Source organism: Stegodyphus dumicola, chromosome 5 (genome assembly GCF_044657685.1).
Source record: "Stegodyphus dumicola isolate Sdum_Otavi_A_Nest chromosome 5, ASM4465768v1".
NCBI classification, from domain to species: Eukaryota; Metazoa; Arthropoda; class Arachnida; order Araneae; family Eresidae; genus Stegodyphus; species Stegodyphus dumicola.
The window spans coordinates 14,697,458-14,715,714 of NC_140772.1; the positions used below are offsets into that span (position 1 = coordinate 14,697,458).

At 36.6% G+C, this 18,257-nt stretch overlaps 1 protein-coding gene across 1 annotated transcript in view; it reads right to left on the reverse strand.

Annotated features, from left to right (window-relative positions):
- The window catches only part of LOC118186048 (voltage-dependent T-type calcium channel subunit alpha-1G-like), a 283,525-nt gene that overhangs the window by 200,935 nt on the left and 64,333 nt on the right, over positions 1-18,257 (reverse strand). The gene's annotated exons all lie outside the window — the stretch shown is intronic.

Consider the following 18,257-nt stretch of genomic DNA (forward strand, 5'->3'; position numbering starts at 1 on the left):
TAACATTGTGTTGCCAGTACTAATTATAATTATCTCGTTATGTTTATCTGTTTATTAATTATGTTTATCTCCCATTTTTGTTGCACCAAATCAGATGTTCAATTTATCTTGGGAATCTCAAATTGCATTCCGACTATTTTGTAATCTATTTATGTCCTACATCATTATTTTTAATAAATACTGGATGCGGGGTGTACTGTGGGATTGCACGATGTACCATAATAGGTAAACTCTAGACCTTTTGGAAAGTTTCAGTCTATGTAAATTCCTATAAAACTTGCAATTCCCCCCTTTTTTTAAGAGTTAGTATAGGAAGGCATTACCAGTTGACCTATGGTACATCGCTGGTGTCCCCCATACCTTTACCTAATAAAGTCAATGAAACTTCGACTTAAATACCGCTCTTACTCATTTGCATTAACCGCGATTCTGAAAACATATTCCGGTAAGAAATTGTAAGCTGAAATTAGGAGGGCTAGGAAAGTAGCTTTAACTGAAGGTAACTGTTGAAAACTTCGGATAAACCTTACATCTTATATACAAGCAGTAGCAGATGGATATAAAAGGTAAGGAAATATCAGTATCAAAAGAACATGTAAGAATATGCAAATTCGCATAGCTGGCGGGCACTTTTTGTACAGTCTGTAGCAGAGAATTATGTGCGGCTGACGGTATAGGCTTATTAGTTGGTAGTACAATCTCTTACGCGGCTGAACACATTTCGCTTGTGTCCCTGAACCACGGCTGTATATGGCTTATGGAGGATCTTTTCAAGTCATGAAGGTTAATATGCTGGTAGTCAAAATAAATAGTGATAGCTATCATTGACACTATAACATATGCAAAGATAGTTTCTTTGAGACTTAAACGATACAGATAAAAGATGTATGGACCGTGCCTGTAAAGTATCGGGTAAACTGTGGACAGTGGCTAGTTTTGGTCGTCTTTAGAATACATGCTGTGCAGTCTTCGCTTTAACTTTTGATCTTAGGCAGTTACAAAGTACCTATGTGTATTTTTCTTCATCCAACTCTTGCATGTTGTTGAAATAATTAAAGTCAATCGTCTTCCCCAGTCGCTTTTCTAATCATGTCTATATGTTCAGCGAATCACCAGTTCCTTGTTTTTAGTGGGACGAACTTCTTGTATGGTAAATTCGCAAACAGTAGCTTTTCAGTGGCAAACCAGCTTTATCCTGCTGAAGAGAACGGTCTGTAAAGTGTGCCTTAGTAACAAAACTTTATCTCGTATGTAATTCTTAGAGTTGGGCATTCTTTGGTAGCATAAACTAATATCAAACTGCTAACAGACTAGAGCGAACTATGACTGCATCTAGAATAAAAACAGAATCTTTGAAATGTTTAAACAAACTTTTTTTTTATTAAATCGGAATTGGAACACAAATGCACGTCGCGTGCCTGACGAGATCAGTCAATTTCCTTGTGGAGATTAGCTTAAAGTAATAAAAAATTCAAGTTTAAAACTTAGTAATCAAAGGCTACACAACGGATTTAACGCAAAGCTGGCTCAAAATTCTCACCGGCGTAACAATTTAAATGAGGGTAGCAGTAACGCACATATGAATAATACAATCATATATGAGCAAGCAAAAACCTAGTAATGTGGTCTCGAGAGGCTGAACCACGTTCTATCTTAAAATCCAAAAGCCTTGACTTAAGTATTCCCTAACCTAATTTGGATTTAAATAAGGGAATTGTTGAATTTTTTAAGTTACCTTTGTTTGCGATTTTTTATACACATTTACGTAAGTGGGGGTCAATTTCTATCCCTGATTATGATGATGTTTTAACAGGAGATGGTGTTGAAGCAGATTTATGCAAATTTTCACATTACTGCTGTAATACGGGAATTTGCGCCTCTACCTGGGCGCAAAACATTTCTTCTTCAGCATTACTGTTTCGGATTGTAGTAATAAAGGAGAAAATTAAATATGTCAGACGAATTTAATTTCTTAGTTACTTTAGATTGTACAATATGCATTTTGAGCTTATCACATACAGTAAGACCCCGCTTAACGTGGGGGATACGTTCCATCAAAGTAGAGCGTAATGCGAAACAGCGCTAAACGAGGCTATCTTTACATGTAAATATTGGGGTTAGGGGAAGATGGCTAGGAAATTGGTTAGGTATTAAATTTAAAAAGTATGTTTTTTAATAAAAATAAAACTAAACATTTATTTCTTACAGCCCAAATTAATACCACATTATTATTTCCTGCAAAAATAAAAACAAAATATAAATAACAAAACGAATATTCTTAAAAAAAACAAATAAAATTCTCAGTCATATTTAGTTAGCCTTCCGCGTTTTCGGTGTTCTGCCTTTTTGTGACAAAAGCATCTAATGTTGTTTGCCTTTTTCTTTTGCGTTGTTCTCTTAAAAGTTCTTCATAAACGGATAGAGCATCTCTAACACCACGCCTTACTTTTGAGCTCATGTCAAAATTCGGATCATTTTTAATGAATTGATCCATTATTTCAGTTATGGTAGACAAACTCCTTTTTACAAACGCCATGGAAAGTTCTTTTTGCTCTTCTTCTGAATCACTGCTGTCAACATTTTTGTTTTCTTCTTGTTCAGTTAATTCCTTGAGATCATCATTAGAAAGACTAGCCGCTGCGTCTTGAATTATTTCTTCGACATCTTCCACATTTACCCCTTCAAAATATGTCTGTACAATACCGCACCAAACAAGAAATACAAGTACACTCTTTCGGATATGTATTTGAAACCTATCGCTGCATAATATTTCGGGGAATCCCCGTATGCTGCGAGAGATTTCGTGGAATCCCCGGGTTGAAATAAAAGAGCGCTAAACCGAAACAGCGCTAAACGAAACAGCGTTAAGCGGGGTCTTACTGTATATGGTTAATAGCATCTATTCGGGAAGCAGAAGTAGTAAAGACCAACGCACTAATTTATATAGAAGGTAAGTTTTAGTTATCATGAACCGAGCTAACTGAGACTGCTAGAGAGGTTGGTGTATCCTTATCCATATTTATGAGGCAATAATGAATACAGAATTATAAGCGCCGTAGCACAGCGTAGGGGTGCATGGTACACTTGCAAGTAAGTTAGGCGCAAGTGCGGGGAGCTATGTTCAAAAACTCGCTATTGATTCTAAATATAGATGGTGGAAAAAGAACTATTCAATACTATTTATTCGAAAGAAACCCGCACAATACGTGCCGGGTAAAACATGTTACAGGAATGGTGTGGTGTGATGTATTTAATTATGGCAAAGCTCTCTAGGGCTATCTGCCTAAGGGGAGGGATGCCTTCGTGGAGGACTTTCTAAGGGAAACTGGCTCGTATACACGTTACACATGGGGAAAACCACGAAAACGCCCATGCAGCCAGCGCGTTCGCGGGATTCAAACCTCAAGACCGAACTACCAGTGTTTAGCGACTTTACCGCTCGGCCGCTATTACAGGAATGGAGGTAAATGATAATGAGAAAGAATCAGGTTAAATTTAAGAGATTTAAAAGAGCAAGAGATTAGCAAGTAGGCAACCGAAGTGATCAAAAAGAAATAGAATACGAAAGTAATATTTAGAGAAGTGGATCTACCTAGGAGGAAAATTTGAAATAATTCAGATTTTAAGGGGTGTTGGAACACCAAAATCTTCAAAAAATTGTGATTTCGGATTTTTGCATTTTCAAATTCTCTACGCTTTTATCTCTCTAAAAATACAATTCTTTAATCTGTATGAAAATCAGAACTGTAAAAAATCTAGTTATAATTTCTCATCGACTGCTTTGATCAATGAGGAGCTTTACATAAAAACGAGTTTTTCTCCTCACGTATTAGGTTTCCTAATATTTACTAAAATAAGCGTTTTGTGATAAACTAAGAAAAAAAATAAAAAGTTTCTTGTGTGAGAAAAGTGATAAATTTTACTATGCCTAACAAAATATTCAAATATTCTGTTCATTACTCTAAAATTCAAAATGTTTCAAAAGCTTATTTCAGTATAATCAGATAGGTATACTTTAATTACACAAAAAATTTCAAGTGTGTATCTACAGCAGATTTTGAGAAAAGGTACATCGAAAATAGCCAATTTAGCATTGCCGGTGTAGGGGTTGCTGCTACACCTTAAAAGAAATCTCAAGGCTCTTTTGAACTTAACATTACCCTGCCTGGGGGCGGGGCGGAAGAAGTAGGAATATAAAAACATGCTGTAATAATTTGTGCGGCTGGTATTACGCTAAATTAATAAAAGTAATTATCGCAGTTTAGAAATAATGGGAATGCGGTATATTAAGCAACACGAAGAATTTGTATGCAATAAAACATAAATATACACATACACTAATTAATAAAATCAAGCCCAGAAGGAACAGAAATTTACAAAGTCCAAAGATGAACAACAGGAAAGGAACTGAAAACAGAAGTGTGTGCTGTATACACCCATTGCTACTAAAATTTGAGAATCAAAATGTAGTTATCAGATTGTAACGAAATTTGACATGAAGGTATGATCCAGACAGATATGCAAATGATTAGAAATGCAGCTTGAGAGCGCACAGCGTAACATTATAGAGTCATTAAATTAATTGGAAGGAGAAAAAATGAAAAATAGCAACCTAGGGTTTTAGGGCACCTAGTGGCCAAATCCTGGGTACGGAAAATCATCATTCACAACGCTTTTAATTCGGGCGCCACTTGTAGAGTCATAAAGGGCGACTAGGGTTTTAGGGCACCTAGTCGCCAAATCCTGGGAACGGAAAATCATCATCCACAACGCTTTTAATTCGGGCGCCACTTGTAGAGTTATTAGGAATTTTTGGAAGCCAGACAGATGAAAAATAGCAACCGCCTTCGCCGGGAATCGAAACACGGACCTCTGAGATACCGGCCCAGTGTGCAGAACCATTACACCACCAAGGCTTGCTAGGGAAGTGGGAGAACTACCTTATATACTCCCCTTTCTAAAGAGCGACTAGGGTTTTAGGGGACCTAGTTGCCAAATCCTGGGTGCGGAGGACCATCATCCACAACCTTTTTTAGTTCGGGCGCCACTTGAAGAGACATTAGTTTAATTGGAAGCAGAAAAGATGAAAAATAGCAACCGCCTTCGCCGGGAATCGAACCATGGACCTCTGGAATACCGGCCCAGCGTGCTACCGTTACACCACGAAGGCACGCTAGGGAGGTGGGAGAATTACCTTATATACTCCCCTTTTTAAAGAGCGACTAGGGTTTTAGGGGACCTAGTCGCCAAATCCTGGGTGCGGAGTATATATGGTCACTTTACTTAACCTGTTCCGCCAAACTGAGTTAATGGCACTACAGGGTTAGGAAGTTATCCTATTCATTGCTAGCAATCTGACGGTTAGGCCGCCTTTCTACATTTTACTTTAATCTGTAGTTTCTTGGATATAATTATTTTCATTCACTTGCTTCATTATCTCTAAGATGCCCTCGTTGTAGTAATAGTCCGTGAACAGTCTATTCACAGGATATGTGATGTAGTCGGAAGGAAAGAACTGCTGTCGAAGATGCTCTGTCAGAGGGCAGGAGAGCAGGTAATGAAGTGCGTCCGCGTCTTCCCCGCGAAAACCGCAAGAACAGTTGACGTCCCGTCTGAGGAAACGTCTGTAATACGCTGGGAATTTCCCGTGGTTGGTACAGGCTTGGAGGAAGAGTCGGTTGCATTTCAGCCTCTTGAGAGAAGGTATTGGGAAGATGTTGTAAGTAAATCTTCCTGTCTCTTCTTCCTGCCATCGTGATGCCCATGTCTCTTGAAATGCTGTCTTGAGGAGCCTTTTTGCAACTTCTGCGGAAAGCGGAACTTCCTTGTCAATTTCTGGTTTGAAAGCTGCAGTCTTAGCTAGTTCATCCGCTCGTTCGTTGCCTTTCTGCCCGGTATGTCCTTTTATCCAGTTGATCTTTAAAGGTATGGAAGAGCCTAACGTCAAGAAGATCTCTCTAAGTGCTGCCGTGTGCGGATGTTTTGGAGGAAAGGAATTCAGCGCATTCAGAACGCTCATGCTATCTGTGAAGAATGAAGTGTGAGCTGCTGGTTGTGTACCTAACCATAGTGCTGCTTCTTTGAGTGCTAGGGACTCGGCTTGGAAGACTGAAGCATGATCGCTTAGACGGAATTGTGCTTGATAAATTTCTTCATTGTTCGAAAAGACCGTGAACGCTGTCCCTACTCGTCCTGAAAGTTTTGAACCGTCAGAAAAAATCTCTCTTTGTTGTCCTGAGGGTGGCGATTTGCACCAGGAAAGGATGGGTAGATCTCCTGGGTGTAAGTTAGGGGAATGTTGGAAGCTTTCTATGCTGGCATATGATAGATGTAAATCTTTTTTAGTGTGAAGGTCCTCTTTGTAATGTAGAAGTCGATAGATTGATCTTTCTAATTCTGCTTTTAGGTCGAGTGGGAGCGTGCCAGCTAAGACCTGAAGTGCTGCGGTTGATGTGGTGCTATACGCACTGGTGATTTTTAACAGGATTACTCGCTGTATTTGATGTAGTTTTTGACATATTCTTGCTGTGCCATTCATCCAGACTGGGCAGCCGTAGAGGATCATGCGTTCAATTGCATTAAGGTATAGATGTTTTAACACGCGCCCCTTTTGGCTCCACTTGTCTGTGATTATCCTCATCATCCACAACCCTTTTTAGTTCGGGCGCCACTTGTAGAGTCATTAGGTTAATTGGAAGCAGAAAAGATGAAAAATAGCAACCGCCTTCGCCGGGAATCGAACCACGGACCTCTGGAATACCGGCCCAGCGTGCTACCGTTACACCACGAAGGCACGCTAGGGAGGTGGGAGAATTACCTTATATACTTTCCTTTTTAAAGAGCGACTAGGGTTTTAGGGGACTTAGTCGCCAAATCATGGGTGCGGAGTATCATCATCCACAACCCTTTTTAGTTCGGGCGCCACTTGTAGAGTCATTAGGTTAATTGGAAGCAGAAAAGATGCAAAATAGCAACCGCCTTCGCCGGGAATCGAACCACGGACCTCTGGAATACCGGCCCAGCGTGCCCAGCGTACCGGCCCAGCGTTACACCACGAAGGCACGCTAGGGACGTGGGAGAATTACCTTATATACTCCCCTTTTTAAAGAGCGACTAGGGTTTTAGGGGACCTAGTCGCCAAATCCTGGGTGCGGAGTATCATCATCCACAACCCTTTTTAGTTCGGGCGCCACTTGTAGAGTCATTAGGTTAATTGGAAGCAGAAAAGATGAAAAATAGCAACTGCCTTCTCCGGGAATCGAACCACGGAACTCTGGAATACCGGCCCAGCGTGCTACCGTTACACCACGAAGGCACGCTAGGGAAGTGGGAGAAATATCTTATAACTTAAATTTACAAAGTCAAAAATATCTCGGCATGAATGTATGCGTCAGACAGATATGCAAATGGTTAGAAATGCAGCTTGACGGCCAACTACATAATGTCACCAGAGAGATATGTACTTCCTTCATTCTGAGGAATGGCGTTACGCAATGGCTTTTTGTCTGTACCTTAAAGTAAAATGATGACGGAGTTCAGTTTTTCTTTGTTTAGATTTTTGATCTAAATTATGCAATTAAATTAGAATATTATAAATAATAAATGGGGCCATTAAGTTTCAACTTTTAAAGTTTTGTAATAAAATTTAAACCTATAGCTTGCCCTATAAACATATATGCAAATTTGCAGAGTTTAGCTTTATAATAAAACTTGAATAAAACTCTAAGCTGACCTATTATACACTGACCTATATTATCTTGCTTGGATAAATTTAAAATACGTTTTTACAAGCTCTATTCTTCAAGACTGGATGGAAGAATTTAAAGAAATCAATTAAGGAAGAGGCTTTTAATTAAGACACAATAACACGCCGAACAAATACTAATTCAGAAGTCCAACAACAAAAATCAGCGTTATATTTTCAAAATTTTCACAGGACTAGTTTCGATGGTTTTACCGAACCACCATCCTCAGCTGTAAACCCTCAAATGAACAAGATAGGAAATAATTATTAGATAAGATAAGAAAGCTTGGACAAGAATAAGCAAGTGGCGCCATCTGTTGATGAAACCAGAACTAAAACATAATTTCTTTAAAGGCCGAAGGCAAAGATGGATTGGAATTAGGATCGTTAACTAGAATAGAAAGATTTTTTTTGAATGTGAAATGCCTCTAGAAAATCCACTTCTCCAATGGAAGATGTTTTTTGAATAATTTTGGCAGCTGAAAAATTGAAAGTGTGATTTTCGGACCAACAATGTTGAGCAACAGAAGACTTCTGTGTTTCCTTTTTTCTAACATATGCCTGATGTTCCTTGACCCGAAATTTTAAGGCTCTCTTAGTTTGACCAATGTAAATTAAACCACACTGGCAAGGAATCCTATAAATACCCCAGGAATTCATATCCGGAATGGGCTCCTTGAGTATGGACCTCGGAATTTTATTGATGGGAGAATAAACAACCCAAAAGTTAAATTTCTGCAAAATAGGTGCAACTTTATAGCTAATTGATGGAAAGAAGGGAATGACAACATAATTTTTATAATCTCCTAAAACAAGAGTGTGCCTTTTAGTGTGTTGAGATGATAATTTTTTAACTGCTTGATTAATAATGCTGGGTGAATTGACAGGGGCTTAATCGGTAGTTTAAACTTAGCATCAAACCTATATAATGAATAATTTCGTAGCAGTTATCAACTGAGTTAGAAATAGAGGTGAACGAGACAAAAAATTTCTTTTGCGAAAACAGTGACATATGTGAAAAAGACCTGTAAAATAGCAAAGCATTATTGAAGAAATATTTTAAGAAATGTTGTTTCTATACGAGTAGATTTTGTTTTTCATTCCGCTGATTGGCAATACAGGAAATGATAAAATATATTCGATTTCAATAATGGCAAGCGGCAACAGTGAAAGAACATTTTTTTGTTTGTTTGTGTTTTTTGAATACAATATTAGATGTTAGCTTTTAGATTAGATTTGCTTGTGAGATTTCTAATAAATAATTCCTTAAAATCTATTGTATATTGAATTAATTTGTAGTCTGATACAGAATTAGATGCGGCCAATCTTATTAGATTTAAACTTATTATTGGATATGGAGAGAGCCATTATTTCTATGCTGTGCTAATGAGGAATTGCCTGAAGATTAGGTTGTAATTTGGTAGACGGTTGCTAGGATTTTGGCGAGCGATACGACTTATGGTAAACCCATTGCTGGACAATTTATTTATGGTAACCGATATTTTGTTGCCATTTTATTAAAAAATAATGAGTTTTATTATGCATAAATTCCGTGTTTTAAATATTATTTATGACTTTTCAATAATAAAAATGAATTTAATTTTGCATTTTTATTTGAAATAAAAATTTTATTGTTTATGATATTTTATGGAATTTTATGTTGTGAATGATGTAATGAATGACGTCACATTATTTTAAAAGTAATTGGTTTTAATATATATTAATCTAATGTTTTAAACATTATTTATGGCTGTTAAATATTAAAACATAATTTAATTTTGCATTTTTTTAAATATGATTTTACTATGAATGATTATTTAAATAATTTTAATTCTATGCGTGATGTAATCAGCTCCCTGATTGGTTCCTGAATATTTGTGCATTACCGCGCCATTTTAAAATTTTATTATTCATCTCTTCGAATTCCTCAGATTTCAAAGCGAATGGATGTGTCCCTTTCGAAGATGAGTGTTGTTATTGGTAATTACCAAGAATTATTGGTATCGGAATAAAAAAATTGTCGTTTGAGACCTTATTTTGGCCAACCTGGCTTTCCTAATCAAAGATTTATTTATTGTTACAAGGGTCAGAGGAAATTTATTTAAAATTTTTGGAGGAAACCTCACTAATTGCTTCTTCAATGAAGGGCGAGAAATGTGGATCACAGATGAAGATCTTTCTTTTTTTTTTTTCTGGTACCTTTCAATATACAACAGGTAAAATACTCAAAAACATGTGAGTACATATATTTATTTTACTTTATAATTGTATACTTCAATTTTTATTAAAAATTAATACAATGTTTTCAAAAATTCCTCAGATATTTATTGCCGCATATGTTTTAATGTTAAATAATTATAATTCTTTAAATTTTAATTCTTTTAAACGTTGGTATGATGTTTTTAATTCAATATTCAATTTAAAAATTATTTTATTCCAGTTAAATGTTGGCGCAATGTTTTTATAGCGGTATTTTTATTCTATTATATGAAAGTAATAATTTAACCTTACTTTAGCATTTTATACTCTTAGTAAATGTATTTATTTACATTTGCCAGCCATATTAAAAAACTACGTTTTCAACAAAAAATTAATCCATTATTTTTAAAGATATTTATTATTTTTTTAAGTTTCGAATACTTTACTATGCGTGAAATAGGTAAAAATAGCATTTTTCAAGATGGCTGACGACTGTAAAAACCGCGCCAACAATCGCGCCAACGTAAATCGCCAAAAATCCGTGCAACCGTCTACCAAAGTAGCACCGAAGATGAAAGTCTAAATGTGAGAGATTCGTTATATCGATATATGGAAACAGGTTAGTTGGGGTTATGTTATGCCTGGTTTCAGTGTTAAGATTTAAATTAAGGTGACTAAAATTTAAGCTGTATACTCAAGGGATATTTATTTAATCAGTCTCGCGTTAAGGGTTGCCAACCGTTCAAGCGTATTTTGTAAGCACTAAAATAACTCCTTATATTACAAATATTAAAGTGTAGTTCAAGGATTGTCCTGTATAGAACGAATTGTCACTTAGCACGAAAGCTAAGCGCTGCTGTAGCAAAATAATGTTCCGCAACTGGCAAATCATCGTCTTGGCTCCGTTCGAATCAATTTAAACGTTTTTGTTTGGGTCGATGTCTCCAGCTGAAGTCGCGCAAGGTGATTCTAAATTGAGACTGTTGACAGATTTTGAGCGACAGATATGTGAAGGGGTGTGATTCTAAAGACAGAAAAAAAAAGGTTAAATCATAGCTGCGGTGACGAAGTTCGTGACGGTGTGTCGCCTGTACGTTGGTGAGGATAGAATGTCAAGAATCTAAGCAGAGTTATTGCCATCAAAGTTTTCTTCATTTTGTTGGGTTTACGTGTTTCATTTCTTGTCACGCTTCGTTTTATTTAGAAGGAACTATATCGCAGGCTAGCTTTGTGCAAATTATCTGTACCTGCTGCCAATACCAGACAAATGTGAAAAGAATAAAGCTCTTTCCTCAGTTAACCAATTAAGACAGATGTCTGTTATCTGCGTAAACCAAACTAATTAAAAAACGTAATTATTACAAAGAAAAACATTTTAAATTTGAAAGATTTACCGTATAATTCTGTAAACAGAAAGTTTTAACAAATTATTAATACAGAAGTTTGAGAACAGGCTTATATATCATTCAAAATGATTCACAAATAGTTTGATTCCAAAGATGATATTAAAAATTCAATAATTCACGTAACATTATTTTTATTTTATTTAAGCAGAAATATACATTAATAAAATTTCTTAATATTGATATCTGATTTGAAATTTCTAGCATTTCTCCTAAGCCTTGAGGGAGGTCCGGATTTATGTCATCGTCTCCCATTTCATTATTAATATTGTGATCCCCCCTTCTATAAAACGTTATTTTCAGTTCAGTTTATTGCATTGCTCAGCAAGAGTATTAACTTTTAATTTAAAATTGGACAGGGTATGCAATCCTTTTTCGTTCGGGCATGTTTCACTACTTAGAAGAAAAGGAGAATCTTATTTAACTAGTAAAGGAGAAATCGCAGCTGTGAGGGGGGAGACTTTGGAAGTGCTTCAGAACGAATATCACAACTGAGAACCAAAGTAAAGTTCGCCAAAGAGACAAATCTTGCACGTGCACCAGGCTAAGAAACTATTTTGGCGCGAAATTGCTTCCCCCCAAAAGAAGTGCACTTCTTCTTTTTTTCTTTTTTTTCCTTTTTTAGTCCAAAGGGGCTTTGTCCCTGATGGACTACAGTTTTCGTTTTGCGATTTTGCGTCGCCTCATTCTGAATGTCCGTTTCACTTTTCAAACTGTTGCCACCAAATAATATCGCCCTGTTACATTTGAAGAAATTAAATAATGAAGAATCTGCATAAATGTATGTATGTTTCTCGCATTTAATAAAACAACGGTACCTGGAGCCATCCAATTTTAAATGACGTAATTCTATTGCAAAAACGGGCATCTGGAAGCCCAAATTTGATATTTGGAATTTCTTCTATAATCGATTTCATATTTTGTAAAGCTTTAACGAATTTTCGATTAACAAACTGAAGCACTTCAAAGCTAGCAATTGCGACGATGTACTTAAAAACGTTTTTACCTCCAGCGCGCGAAACTGTGTATTGGAAATTCTAAAGATATGCTCATTTAAAAACTATTTTGCAACATTGCTGTTGAACTGAGTTTTATGGTTTAAGTGCGGAGAACATGATATTTAATAGATAAAGGTAACACACAAAATGTTAAAAAAAGTCCCTTTGGACGTAATTTAAAATCTAAAATTTCTTATGGCTTTTTTTTTAGACCAAAGGGGCATTAGCGCAGAAGAGCTGTTAATCTCGAAACAGCATTTTGCGTCGAATCACTAAAAGCGTTGAACGACTTCTCAAAGTTTTGCCACCAAATATTATCTCCTTGTATTACATTGAAAAAAATCAAATAATGAAGATGTAGGAATTTATTTTAATTGTCTAATAGATATTTTTCATTTTGAAACAAATTATTTTCTTGTTTGCCACCTACAGTTCCATGCCAGAATAAGTTTTCAGAATTGCATTTTATGTAAATGAAGTAGAACCAGTATTTAATGGAAAGTTTCGGTCACTTCTATGGAAAAGCTCAGAAGTTCTCAATAGAGCGTGTTCTGTCTTCTTGCCACGTCGTTGCCTTAAGCAAATCTTACTGCGTTCTGCCTATTGTTACGCACCGGTTAGTACTCGCCGTCGAGATTCAAATACGGGGCAATTCGGTTAGTTATTTCTGTACAGCTTCGGCTAAGTTTTAATTAGTTAAAATTAGTTTAGATCCTTATTTTCTATCTTAAGTTCAAGCCCAAGTGCAGACTTCTTGTAAGCCCGAGAGGAGGCGATTGTGAATATTCTTGAGTTAAAAAAAAAGGTATTTAAGCCCTTCTTTCGACTTTCCTTGAAGTTTTAAGAAGATAGAGAATAGTTGCTACACACTTCTTCAATATCGTAGATGGCAAGGACACTCAAATTAACTACAAAAGAATAAGAAAGAATCTGCATGAATGTACGCACATACACTGAAGTGACAAAAGTCATGGGATAGCAATATGCAAATATACAGATGACAGTAGTATTGCGTAGAGAATGTATAAATGCGAAGTACTTTGGCAGGGCTTTCATTTGTGTTCAAGTTATTCATGTGAAGAGGCTTTGACGTGATTATGGCTGCACGACGAGAATTAACAGACTTTGAACGCGGAATGGTAGTTGGAGCTAGACGCATGGGTCATTCCATTTCGGACATCGTTAGGGAATTCAACATTCCGAGATCCACAGTGTCAAGAGTGTGCCGAGAGTATCTAATTTCAGGCATAACGTCCCACCATGGACAGCGCAGTGGCCGACCACCTGCACTTAACGACCGAGACGAGCGACGTCTGCGTAAAGTTTTCAGTATTCACAGACAAGCAACACTGCGTCAAATAACCGCAGAAATCAATGTGGGACGTACGAGGGACGAGTCCGATAGGAAAGTGCGGCGAAATTTGTTTTCCTTGGGCTATGCCAGCAGAAGACCGACTCGAGTGCCTTTACTGACAGCACGACATCGCCTGCAGCGACTCTCCTGGGCTCGTGAGCATATGGGTTGGTCCCTAAACGAATGGAAAACCGTGGCTTGGTCATATGAGTCACGATTTCTGTTGGTAAGATCTGATGGTAGGTTTCGAGTGTGGCGCAGATCTCACGAAGCCATGGACCCAAGTTGTCAACAAGGCACTGTTCAAGTTGGTGGTGGTTCCATAATGGTCTGGGCTGTTTTCACATGGCATGGAGTCAGTCCTCTGGTGCAACTGAACCGATCATTGACTGGAAATGGATACTTTCAGCTACTTGGAGATCACTACAGCCATTCATGACCTTCACGTACTCAAACAACGATGGAATTTTTATGGATGACAATGTGCCATGTCACCGAGCCACAATTGTTCGCGATTGGTTAGAAGAGCATTCTGGACAATTCCAGGAAATGAACTGGCCACCTAGATCGCCCGACATGAATCCCATCGAAAATTTATGGGACATCATCGAGAGGTCAGTTCGTGCCCAAAACCCTGCATCGTCAACACTTTCACAATTATGGACGTCTATAGAGGCAGCATGGCTCAATATTCCTGCAGGGGACTTCCAACGACTTGTTGAGTCCATGCCACGTCGAGTTGCTGCTTTTCGCCGGGCAAAAGGAGGACCGACAAAATATTAGGAGGCATCCCATGACTTTTGTCACTTCAGTGTATATGTGTCCTGCAGTGTGAAAAACACAAGAGCCAACAAATTTTAAATAACATAATTCTCCACCCGAGTAATGGGCATCGGGAAGCCCGAGCGTTTTGAATTTGTTTTATTATCATATTTGTATCATTTCGTATTTTTCAGAATTTTAATAAATTTTTGATTAAGAAATTCAAAGATTTCAAAGCGAGCAGTGGCAACACATTAATTAACGCAGGGAGACGAAAGATCAAACAGCGAGTACACCAATTCTTGCTGACGGCGAGAGGTCATTAGGCAGGAAACATGTGGTAAAAACGGCCTAGGGTAGATTGGCTTGGTTTGGTGTATTACTTCCTTGTACGAAGCAGAGGAAGTATCGTAATTGCGAACAATTTCGTGTATCATATTTCAACGACTGACCCCTCTCCAATTCATTTGAACGATGGTTTTGCGTAACATCTCTACGCACAGATAGAATAAAAGATTCTTTTTTATGAAACGGATTGTAAATTGGATTTAAAATGGATTCAGAAGAGACATCTTCATGACGTCTGTACGTGCATGAATACGCATGTGTATATCTTGCACAACTCAAAAACGAGTAGCCTCAAGAACGTTGAAATTGTATAATAATATGAGGCTGCTATAACAGGAGGTTGCGCAACTGCTACCCGTTTCGGTGAGCTCAATTTTTTATTCTTATATGTTAATAAATTATGCATATTTTACTTTAAAAGTGATTGATTACATTGTTCTTATGTTCCAGTTAAGGTTTTTATACCTTTAGTTAATCTGCAAGCGACAGTTGTAGAATTAACTATTTAAAAGTGGTGCTAAGCCTAACGAGGCCACCGTTTGTTTACACTTGAAACTGTCAGTAAAATAGTGAATTACGTCAGTTTGTGCATCAAACTTCAGTATCGGTTTGCCGAATGAGACAAAAAGTGAACTTCCAGTTATACGGTATTTCTCCTGCCATCCTAGCGTGCCTTCGTGGTGCAGTGATTCTGCACGCTGGGCCATTATCCAGAGGTCCGTGGTTCGATTCCCGGCGAAGGCGATTGCTCATTTTTCATCTTGCCTGCTTCCAAAAATAAAATACTTAATGTCCTCTACACAGTTTTGAGCATCGAAAAAATCTGTCTTCCTGCCTCCTGGCTGAAATGTTTATTTTTGCGTAAAGTCTCTAATTTTAATTGTAAAAATTATTTTTTATATTGCTTTTAAGTGTAACTGCTGTTTTAAATTTTTCTGTATTTTTCAAATTTAAGGGGACTCGTACACCTTAAAACCCGTAAGATTTTCGAATATGTGACTGTTGCAAGAATTGGGAGAACTTATTTATTTTAAAAGCATTTACTTCCAACGTTTTAAGCTGAGTACATAATATAGCTGCTTTCTGAAACAATAATCAGAAAGTTTGTGTTGCCACAAATAATTTTATAATTTAATTCGATTTGTGACAAAATTTTGCGTCATGTTTCCACCTTGCGCGCACAGTTTAAAACAGTCTATTGCATAATTAAATTCCATATTTAATATAGAGCTTTTATAACATTTGGAAACTGCTGTGAACCAAAATTTCTAAGAATTTTATGTTAAATTTTTATTTTATTTGGAGTTGAGTTTATAAAATGTACTCGTATTTTATTAAAAAAATCTGTAATGTTTTCTAGCATAAAATTTTTTAATTTTAAAATATTCATCAGATTTTTGGTTTAGTTAGAAAATAGTGTCCATATAAAGAATTTCATCAAATTCCAAGTATGTACCATTAGTCATTTTTAAAATATCATGCACGCAAGATGCAAACGTGACGAAACATTTTGTCACAAATCGGATTAAATTACAAAAATATTTGTGGCAACACAAACTTTCTGGTTACTAGTTTCCAAAGCAGGTATACCATGTAGTCAGCTGTAAAAAGTTAGAAATAATTGCTTTTAAAATAAATAAAATATCCTAATTCTTGCAACAGTCACATATTCGAAGATCATAAGGGGTTTAAAATGTATGAGCCCCCTTAATGATGATGCTTTCAGTTTTTATGCATTTTTACCTTGCCTCAAAGTGAGAATTAAAATTTAAATGAAGTAAGTTTAAATAAAATTTAGCAAAAAAAGTGTATAATTTAATAGTTCGCACAAGGAAGTCATGTGGTATCAACATCAGATACAGTAAGACCCCGCTTAACGCGGGGGATACGTTCCATTGAAGTAGAGCGTAATGCGAAACAGTGCTAAGCGAGGCTATCTTAACATGTAAATAATGGGGTTAGGGGAAGACGGATAAAAAATGGTTAGGCATTAAATTTAATAATTTTTTTAAATAAAAATAAAATCCAACATTTATTTCTTACAAAAATAAAAACAATATAAACGCACATACTTTTAAAAACAAATAAAATTCTCAGTCAGATTATTCAGTCTATTCTGGGTTTCCAATTTTCTGCCTTTTTGTCAAGAAGGCATTATGATAGATTGGCTTAATGGCATATTGCGTTCAATTTCGTCGTCAATCCATATAGACAGTCGTTTTTCCATTTCCTCTATAATGTTATTTCTAGAACGGGTAATTCTAGTTGCAGAGCTTGACGTAGTTGCAGTTGCCGATGACAGTATTTTTTATTTATTCTTAAGAATTGTCCTTATTGTTGAAGTTTCCAAAATCAATGCAGCGCTAATTTGAGATTGACGTTCACCAGAATCTAATCTTCTAATCACTTGCATTTGAGTTTCCAGTGAAATGCTTTTTCTGGTTGCTTTCTTTTCTTGTTTTTTATTATCACCCATGATAAAAACTAAAGATCATAATATTTGTCACTGTATTAATCGTTATAGTATTAATACAAATTTAAACTTACAATAATGTCAACAAATGTTTCAAATGATAAAAATGCGTCCACCAAGCAAGAAACACAACTACACTGTTTCGGATATGTTATCTGGAAACCTAGCGCTGCGCACAATTTCGGAGAATCTCCGGGTTGAAATAAAAGAGCGCTAAACCGAAACAGCGCTAAACGAAACAGCGTTAAGCGGGGTCTTACTGTATTTTGTTTATGGCAAAGAACTCGACGGTTATTTGTGTAAAGGGAGAGGTGACTTCATAGAGAACGTTCTAAAGGGAAACTGGCTTGTATACACGTTACACACGAGGATAACCACGAAACGCCCAAGAAGTCAGCCCGTTCACGAGGTTCGGACTATGGTTTAGCGATTTTACCATTCTTCCTACTATGGACCAAACAGTAAAGAAGACTCAGGCTACCTTTTAAAGCGATAATGACGTCACAGAGAACATAGTCAGGAAAACAGTAAAGGCCCATAGACTAGAAGGAAAGAAGCACAGCGTTCAGCAATAAATGGGTATGGAACCGGAGTGAGTAGCCAAGACAATTGTAGAAGTCCGTCTAGTAAATGTACAAAATTCCCCGGAGAGCAGATTAACAGCGCCATATTTGTGCAATAGCAGTGGGATAATATTAGTATTATAACAGCATTAGAATTCAGGTACATTAATTAATATAACAGCATTAGAATTCAGGTACAAAAATAGGTTAATATAACAGCATTAGAATTCAGGTACAAAAATAGGTATCACATTCTTAAATTTCCATTATACATGACGTTCTTTGTTATCTGTGCTTTTTTTTTAGCATTTCCTTAAAAAGACATGCAAATGCTGCTTTACTATACATATAATTGTCTCCCTTATATTTCATATTATTATCACTTACTGTAAATGAAGTTATTATCACTTGCT